Here is a 6,976-nt window from a genome sequence, read left to right as displayed (position 1 = left end):
GAAGCCAATTCATTTCTCTGGGAACCGCCCCACAAATCTAACCAATAAACGTATTTCCTACTTACTGTGTGACCTTCGGTAAGACTGTTTCTTCTGTCGTAAAATCAAGGGTTTACATTAGAACTCAACTTCTCAAACCGGGTGCCCCGGGGTACCCAACATTCAAGGGGAATGTGAAGCCACAGGAGAAACATGGCAAATGGGTTTTGTTTGGAGGTTTTTGTGGCAAAATAATAGAACAATATTTTAAAAATGTATAAAATGGATTGTGTTAGGAGTCATTCTGGAAAGTTCTGGAAATTTTCTGTCCTTTGAGTAGCCATGAGAGGCACATCAGTGATCCTTTTTTCTCTCTGTGATACAACACAGAACTGTACAATTTCTGTGTTTCATTACATATTTATAATTTACTTTCAACTTATGAAGTTTATACATCTATTGCCTTGATATGACATTTTAAAGAGGGAAATATTACCATTGTAGAAAGAGTGAAAATTCATAATTCTGCACAAATAATATGAGCCAGGAATGGTGCTTATACATATTTTCTCTCTTCTCCATGATAGTATGACTAAAAGTTATCTCCATTTTATGGATGTGAAAACTTAGGCTCAGAAAAGTTGAATAAATTTGTCCAGATTTGCTTATCTGGTAAATGAGTGATCCAGCAATCTAAATTTTAGTCTCTTTTCTTCACAGTATGTCATCAGCTTCATGACATACCTTTTGGTAATCTGCGTGTTCATTGTCATAGTTTTTATCAAACACCGTGATATTGATTATTAGCTATTATCTAGGATGTAGCCTTTAGGGAATTACCTTTTCACAAAGTTGGGTGAAGACTATACATTGAGAAATTGGTTAGCAGCCTTTGCTCTGTGATTTTTTTCTTTTTAATTATTATAGGCACACAATAATGTTGTATATCTTTGCAGAGCACATGTGATGTTTTGATGGAGACCTATCATGTGAATTCAGGACATCAGGGTATTTGGGGTACCCATCAGCTCAGGCATTTATCATCTCTTTGTGTTAGGAACCTTGTAGGGTCACTTTTCATTATTTTAAAGTATAAGTTTAGCATGGATTATAGTCACTTTGCTGTACTGTCAAATATTGTTTATTCTATCCGACTACTTAGCTACATTTTTGCCCCCATTAGCTAACCCCATGTTATCCTCCCCTTCCCACTTCCCTTCCTAGAGGCCAGTAACCATCATTCTACGCACTGTCTCTATGAGATCAATTGTTTTTAGTATTTAGCTCCCACATATGATTGAGACCACGTGAGATTGTCTTTCTGTGCTTGGCGTATTTCACTCAATGTTCTCCGCTTCCATCCAGGTTCTTTCTCAGGGCAGGACTTCATTCTTTTTTGTGGGTATGTAATATTCCATCGTGTATATGTACCAGAATGTCTTTATCCATTCACCTGTTGATGGACACTTAGGGGGATTCTAACACTTGGCTGTTGTAAATGGTGCTGCAGTCAACATGGGAGCATTGCTCTATGATTTGTTTGAGGGTGTACCTTTTCTTGGAAAGAAAATCATTGATAAATAAGGATCAAACCTAGATCATAGTTAAGCATTGTTTGTAATTCCATAAGCTTACAAACAGCACAGAGCTCCAAGTCGTCATTCCAATATGAAGATAGTTAAGGCAGAATAATTTTGAGCCATAACTGACTTTAGAGACCATTTAATTCAGAAGTTTCCAATTATGCTCTATGGAATTCTAAAGGTCCTATAGAGTTCCCACTGGACCACAAAGGATGATGGAGCTAGAGGCACCCTTCTGCCTCCCCCCCGACACACACACATTTAATCCCTTACCTGCACTCAGCCAGCTCTTGTTTTATTGGTTTTATGTGCTTCTGTATCTACTTAGATTTTTGGTGGAAGAAAGGGTACTATTACCAAAAAAAAAAAAGAAAGAAAAAAGAAGAAAAAAAAAGTGTGAAAACTACTGATAGTCCAATTCTTTTATTTTTTCAGGGAAGCAAACTTTGGCTCAGAGAGATGAAAAGATTTGCCTAAAATCACAGAACAGGGCCTGGCAGAGCTAGAGTTAAAACTACCCGCCTGTCTCCCAGTTTGGTGTTGCACCCACTGTGCCGTACTGAATCTTACACATCTGGACACTTACAAGTCGTTTGGAGCTCAGATGGCTTGATGAGGACTGTCAGCAGTTGAGAGAATCAGGCAGATTATATTTCCACATTTAAAGTAAAAATAAAATGATGTGCCTAGGAGATATATATATCAGTTGTTTTTAGTATTTGTTTGTTTGTTTTTGAGATAGAGCCTCAAGCTATCGCCCTGGGTAGAGTGCTGTGGCATCACAGCTCACAGCAACCTCAAACTCCTGGGCTTAAGCGATTCTCTTGCTTCAGCCTCCCCAGTAGCTGGGACTACAGGTGCCTACCACACGCCCGGCTATTTTTTGGTTGTAGTTGTCATTGTTTGGCAGGCCTGGGCTGGATAAGAACTCACCAGCTCTGGTGTATGTGGCTGGCGCCTTAGTCGCCTGAGCTACAGGTGCCACCCTTAGGATATATTTTAATGCCTCATCTGAAATCAACTTTGTCTTGAACTTTCAAATCCTTTTCATTTGAATATTTTCTATATCATGACTTTTAAGATTATACTGGAACCTCAAATTGTAGTTTTCATAGGCCTCTCCATACAAAGAACATCCTCAAAAGAGTCTTAGGGATATATTTGGGGGCAGGATAAGTCTCTTTCATGACAACTCTGATAGTGGATAGCTAGAATACTTGTTTCAGTGGGTTTGGGGACCCCCTCTGAAATCTGTAGGAAAACTGTGATGAACTGTTAGTGATTATGTAGCATAAGCCCCCAACGGGCTTGGAGGCCATGAGCTAGATATTATTTTCTCCATAGGGCCCTACTTCATCTTTTAATGGGATCATAAGTATAAAACACAGGCTACGTCTGTATTCCTTCCTAAACATTCTGTCCGTGTCGAAGTCCTGTGTGCTCTAAAAAGGCAGAGAGAAAAATGCAACAAGTGAGGGCAGCGCCTATGGCTCAAAGGAGCAGGGCATCAGCCCCAGTGCTGGAGGTGGCAGGTTCAAACCCAGCCCCGGCCAAAAACTAGAAAAAAAAATGCAACAAGTGGGAGAAATGGTCATTTTCTTATTACTGGTCCCTGTTTCTTCTAGAATAGGATGAAGGCTCACATTTCTTCGTTTGCAGAGTAATGGTATCTCATTTTCTGATGAACCCCCCCCCCCGCAATTTCTAATGCATATATGAAATAGAAAACATTTCTGTTTTTCCCCCCTCTAGGACTTGCCTCAAAGGGCACTCTGAAAACTGAATTCTAGAGAGCCACCAGCAAGCTGCCCGAATTTGCCTGTATCCTCTCATTCTGCATCTTACAAAGGACCAGACAAAGCAAATCGGTAGTTTTTGGTGAGTACATCTCCTGGGATCTTTTCTTTTCCACTTAAAGAAGAATATAAATTTTCTTTCCTATCAACCAAGTTGTCTGCTGCGTAGACAATGTATCCCCGGCATGCGTATAGAGGACCGTTAGTGCCAGATACAACATGTTAAGTCATTTGGAACCCATGATATAAATCTTTACCTTTTTGGACACTTTTACATCTTTGTAGCCTACAGGAAAACAGCTGCTTCTGTATGTATCTGTGAGCATCTTCCTAGGAGTTACGACCCCCAAAATAATCACATGTTGCTTATAAATCTGCCCAGTCACCCCCACAAAAAGAGGTCCACAGTGTTTCAATCAGACTGTCTTTCAATGTGTGAGACATAAGGAAGGGTTCTTTGTACAAGCTAGAATGGATTCAGTGGGATAGTATTTTGTGTTTTTCAGCAATCCTCATACCTTCTCTAAGTTTCTATTTCCTTACCTGTTATACGAGATAAAAATAACTGTCATGTTAGTCTCCTCCATCTATTGCCGTTGGGTTTGTTTGCATGGGGGGGGGGAGTATTATGAATAATAGTGCTATGAGCAGTAGTGTACAAATATCTGTTTGAGTTTTGCTTTCAGTTATTTTGGACATATACCCAGTGGTAGAATTGCTGGTTCAGGTGGTGTGTCTTATGTTTTTGCTGCTGTTTTGAAGTACCACCATTACTATTTTCCATAGCAGCTGTGCCATTTTACATTTTGACCAGCAGTGAACAAGGGTTCAGTCTCTCCACATTCTCATTCACACTTCTTCTGTTTTTTTGACAGTGGCTATTATAATACATGTGAAGTAGTATATCAGTGTGGCTTTGATTTGTATTTCCTTAATGATTAATGATGTTGAGCATCTTTTCATGTTCTTATTGGGTATCTACCTTCTTTGGAGAAATACCTATTTAAATCCTTTGCTCATTTTCAATTAGGTTGTTTGCTTTTTTTGGTTGTCATCATTGGAGTTCTTTATATATTCTGGATACTAATCCCTTATCAAGCATACAGTTTGCAAATATTTTCTCCTACACCATGGGAAGCCTTTTCACTCTCTTGACAGTGTCCTTTGATGAACAGAAGTTTTTAATTCTGATTGGTGTCATCCAGTAATTCATTACCAAATTCAATATCATGAAGCTTTCCCTTTAGATTTTCTTCTAAGATTTTTATAGTTTGAGATTTTACATTTAGGGTTTCATCCATTTTGAGTGAGTTTTTGTACATAGTGTAAGGGAAGGCCAGGATTCTTTTAAGGATGTACTTTTCATTCCTACCAAGTCTCAGTGAAGGTCCGTGTCAGCTGGTTAAGTAAACAACACAAATCTTTGCACCCCAAATTTGTTCTGAATTATTTTACTTCCTGAAGTAGGCTTAGGTGGTTTCCCAACAGACAGATGAAAGAAAGCATTTGGGGAAACCGATGGCCCCTGTAGCTAGAATATAGCAGGGAGGCTTTGCCTGGGATCAGCAAGAATTTTGATGTAAACATGCTTGAAGAAATCCCCAAGAATAACAGAGCTAGATAGTGTTTCAGACTAGTGGAGAAGCGGGTGGGAGCATGTGTGCACGAGCATGTGTGGGTTGTGTAGGAACATGTATTTAGGTAGCAGGGGGAACGGAGATAGGACACACTAGATGTGGTTGTGAACCGTGTGGGCTACAGGAGATAAAAACATGGTTTGTATGATACAAAAATAAACCTCTCTTCATGCTCCTTTAAGAAACAAAACTAGATTAGACACAGTTATGTGCTAACTGTGTTTCCCAAACAGATGTGCTATTTCTGTTTGATTGTGGACAAAGCCTAGTTGTACTTAAAATGTAAAATATGAAGGTCTGTCTACAGTTTCCTTTGTAGATCTTGGGCAGTCAGAAGAAACCCAGGCTGTGGAAGGTGTCTCCCCTCACACCAAAGGTCTGCACGGGGCTGGCCGCTCTCCTGGGGTCAGAGAGATAACAACAGTAACGCCACTTGAATGCAACTGACAATCTTAGGACTCCACGAAGCAGATTCTCAGTTAGACTCCCAACATTATTGGCGGCTAAGTGCCCAAATTCCAAATAAATTGATGATAAATCTATTAAAATCTGACTTCGGGACCTGTGCAGCAAACTGCGACCCAACCCATCCCTCTCTTGGTTTTCACTGGGACTGATTTGTGTCCTCAGCCATGCTGGCTGCAATAGGTCCTCATTTTCTCTTTGCCATAAAAGGAATTTGGAGAAAAAGGAAATAACTAAGCCAATTAAAATTTCTGATGCAAAATGGGATAAGATAGGCCATTGTTTCTATAAACAATTTGCAAGACTGGTACAGTATATTTCCCTTGAAGCCTTAAAGTCATTTCACACTCTATTAACTCAAAGAATATCCAGTATTTCCCATGAGACTGGGACTAAATGATTAGCTCAACACAGGGCCGTTTTTACTGGTACGTTAGTTTTTCTTTTTCTTTTCTTTCTTTCTTTTTTTGAGACAGAGTCTCATACCCTGGGTTAGAGTGCTATGGTGCCACAGCTCACAGCAACCTCCAATTCTTGGGCTTAACAACACCCAGCTATTTTTTGGTTATAGCTGTCCTTGTTGTTTGGCAGGCCCAGGCTGGATTTGAAACCGCCAGCTCCAGTGTACGTGGCTGGCACCTTCGCCGCCTGAGCTACAGGCATTGAGCCAGTGTGTTAGTTTTTCAATTGAAATATTAACTCCAAGTGCCCACAATGGAAGTTCAGAGTACGTAAATGACAGCAAAGAAATCCAGTAATCACAGGGGTTTGATACACCCAGAAAATCATATGTTTCCTAACATTTGAGTGCTTCATTTTAAATACTGTAGTTTTGGTAAAACTCAGGATATGTATTTTCTGTTTTCCGTTCTTAATCTGGGTGCATATTTCACGTGTTTCTTGAATTAATGTAGTTCTGCTTTCTATGTAACTTCTAATGATTTCCAACTAATTTTTAACTGCCTAGGTTAATTATAGAAACTGGGAAAACTAGTTCTCTTCCCCTCCCCTTCCTTCTCCTTTTAAGAAGTATCTTTCCTTAGAAGTAAATACAGCAACTTCAGTTTTCCAAATATCTGCAGATTCCACCTTAAAAAGGAGTCATACATAAATTTAGCATTTCAATAGTTTTTAATTGACAAGCTCGCTCCTCTTTCCTCATTTTAAACCATATATTGCTACATTTTGTGCAAATGGGGAACACTCATTAAAAAGTTTTGGGGTTTCTCTTCTTTCTTTTTAAAAATATAAACAAGGATTAACACAAACAGCTCATAAGACAGTATCCTTGCTCCATTCCTACATGTTACTCTGGGGTAATTATTAACCAAGGTAATTACATTAGAAAACCCAGTATAGGCTCGGCACCTGTGGCTCAAGTGGCTAAGGCGCCAGCCACATACACCTAAGGTGGCGGGTTCGAATCCCCAGCCCGGGCCGCCAAACAACAGTGATGACTGCAACCAAAAAATAGCCGGGCGTTGTGGCGGGCGCCTGTGGTCCCAGCTACTTGGGA

The 6,976-nt window shown here is 39.8% G+C and overlaps 1 protein-coding gene across 2 annotated transcripts in view; it reads left to right on the top strand.

The window, feature by feature from the left end:
- RBM47 (RNA binding motif protein 47) overlaps window positions 1-6,976 on the top strand; it is a 40,636-nt gene that overhangs the window by 5,298 nt on the left and 28,362 nt on the right. For both annotated transcript variants that reach the window (XM_023519595.1, XM_023519594.1), the window contains exon 2: window positions 3,315-3,440. The gene's annotated coding sequence lies outside the window, so the exon portion shown is untranslated. The remainder of the gene's footprint in view (window positions 1-3,314; window positions 3,441-6,976) is intronic.

This window comes from Otolemur garnettii, unplaced genomic scaffold, assembly GCF_000181295.1.
Source record: "Otolemur garnettii isolate 467f Iridium unplaced genomic scaffold, OtoGar3 scaffold00181, whole genome shotgun sequence".
In the NCBI taxonomy this organism is placed as follows: Eukaryota; Metazoa; Chordata; class Mammalia; order Primates; family Galagidae; genus Otolemur; species Otolemur garnettii.
This window is presented reverse-complemented; position numbering and strand designations above follow the sequence as displayed.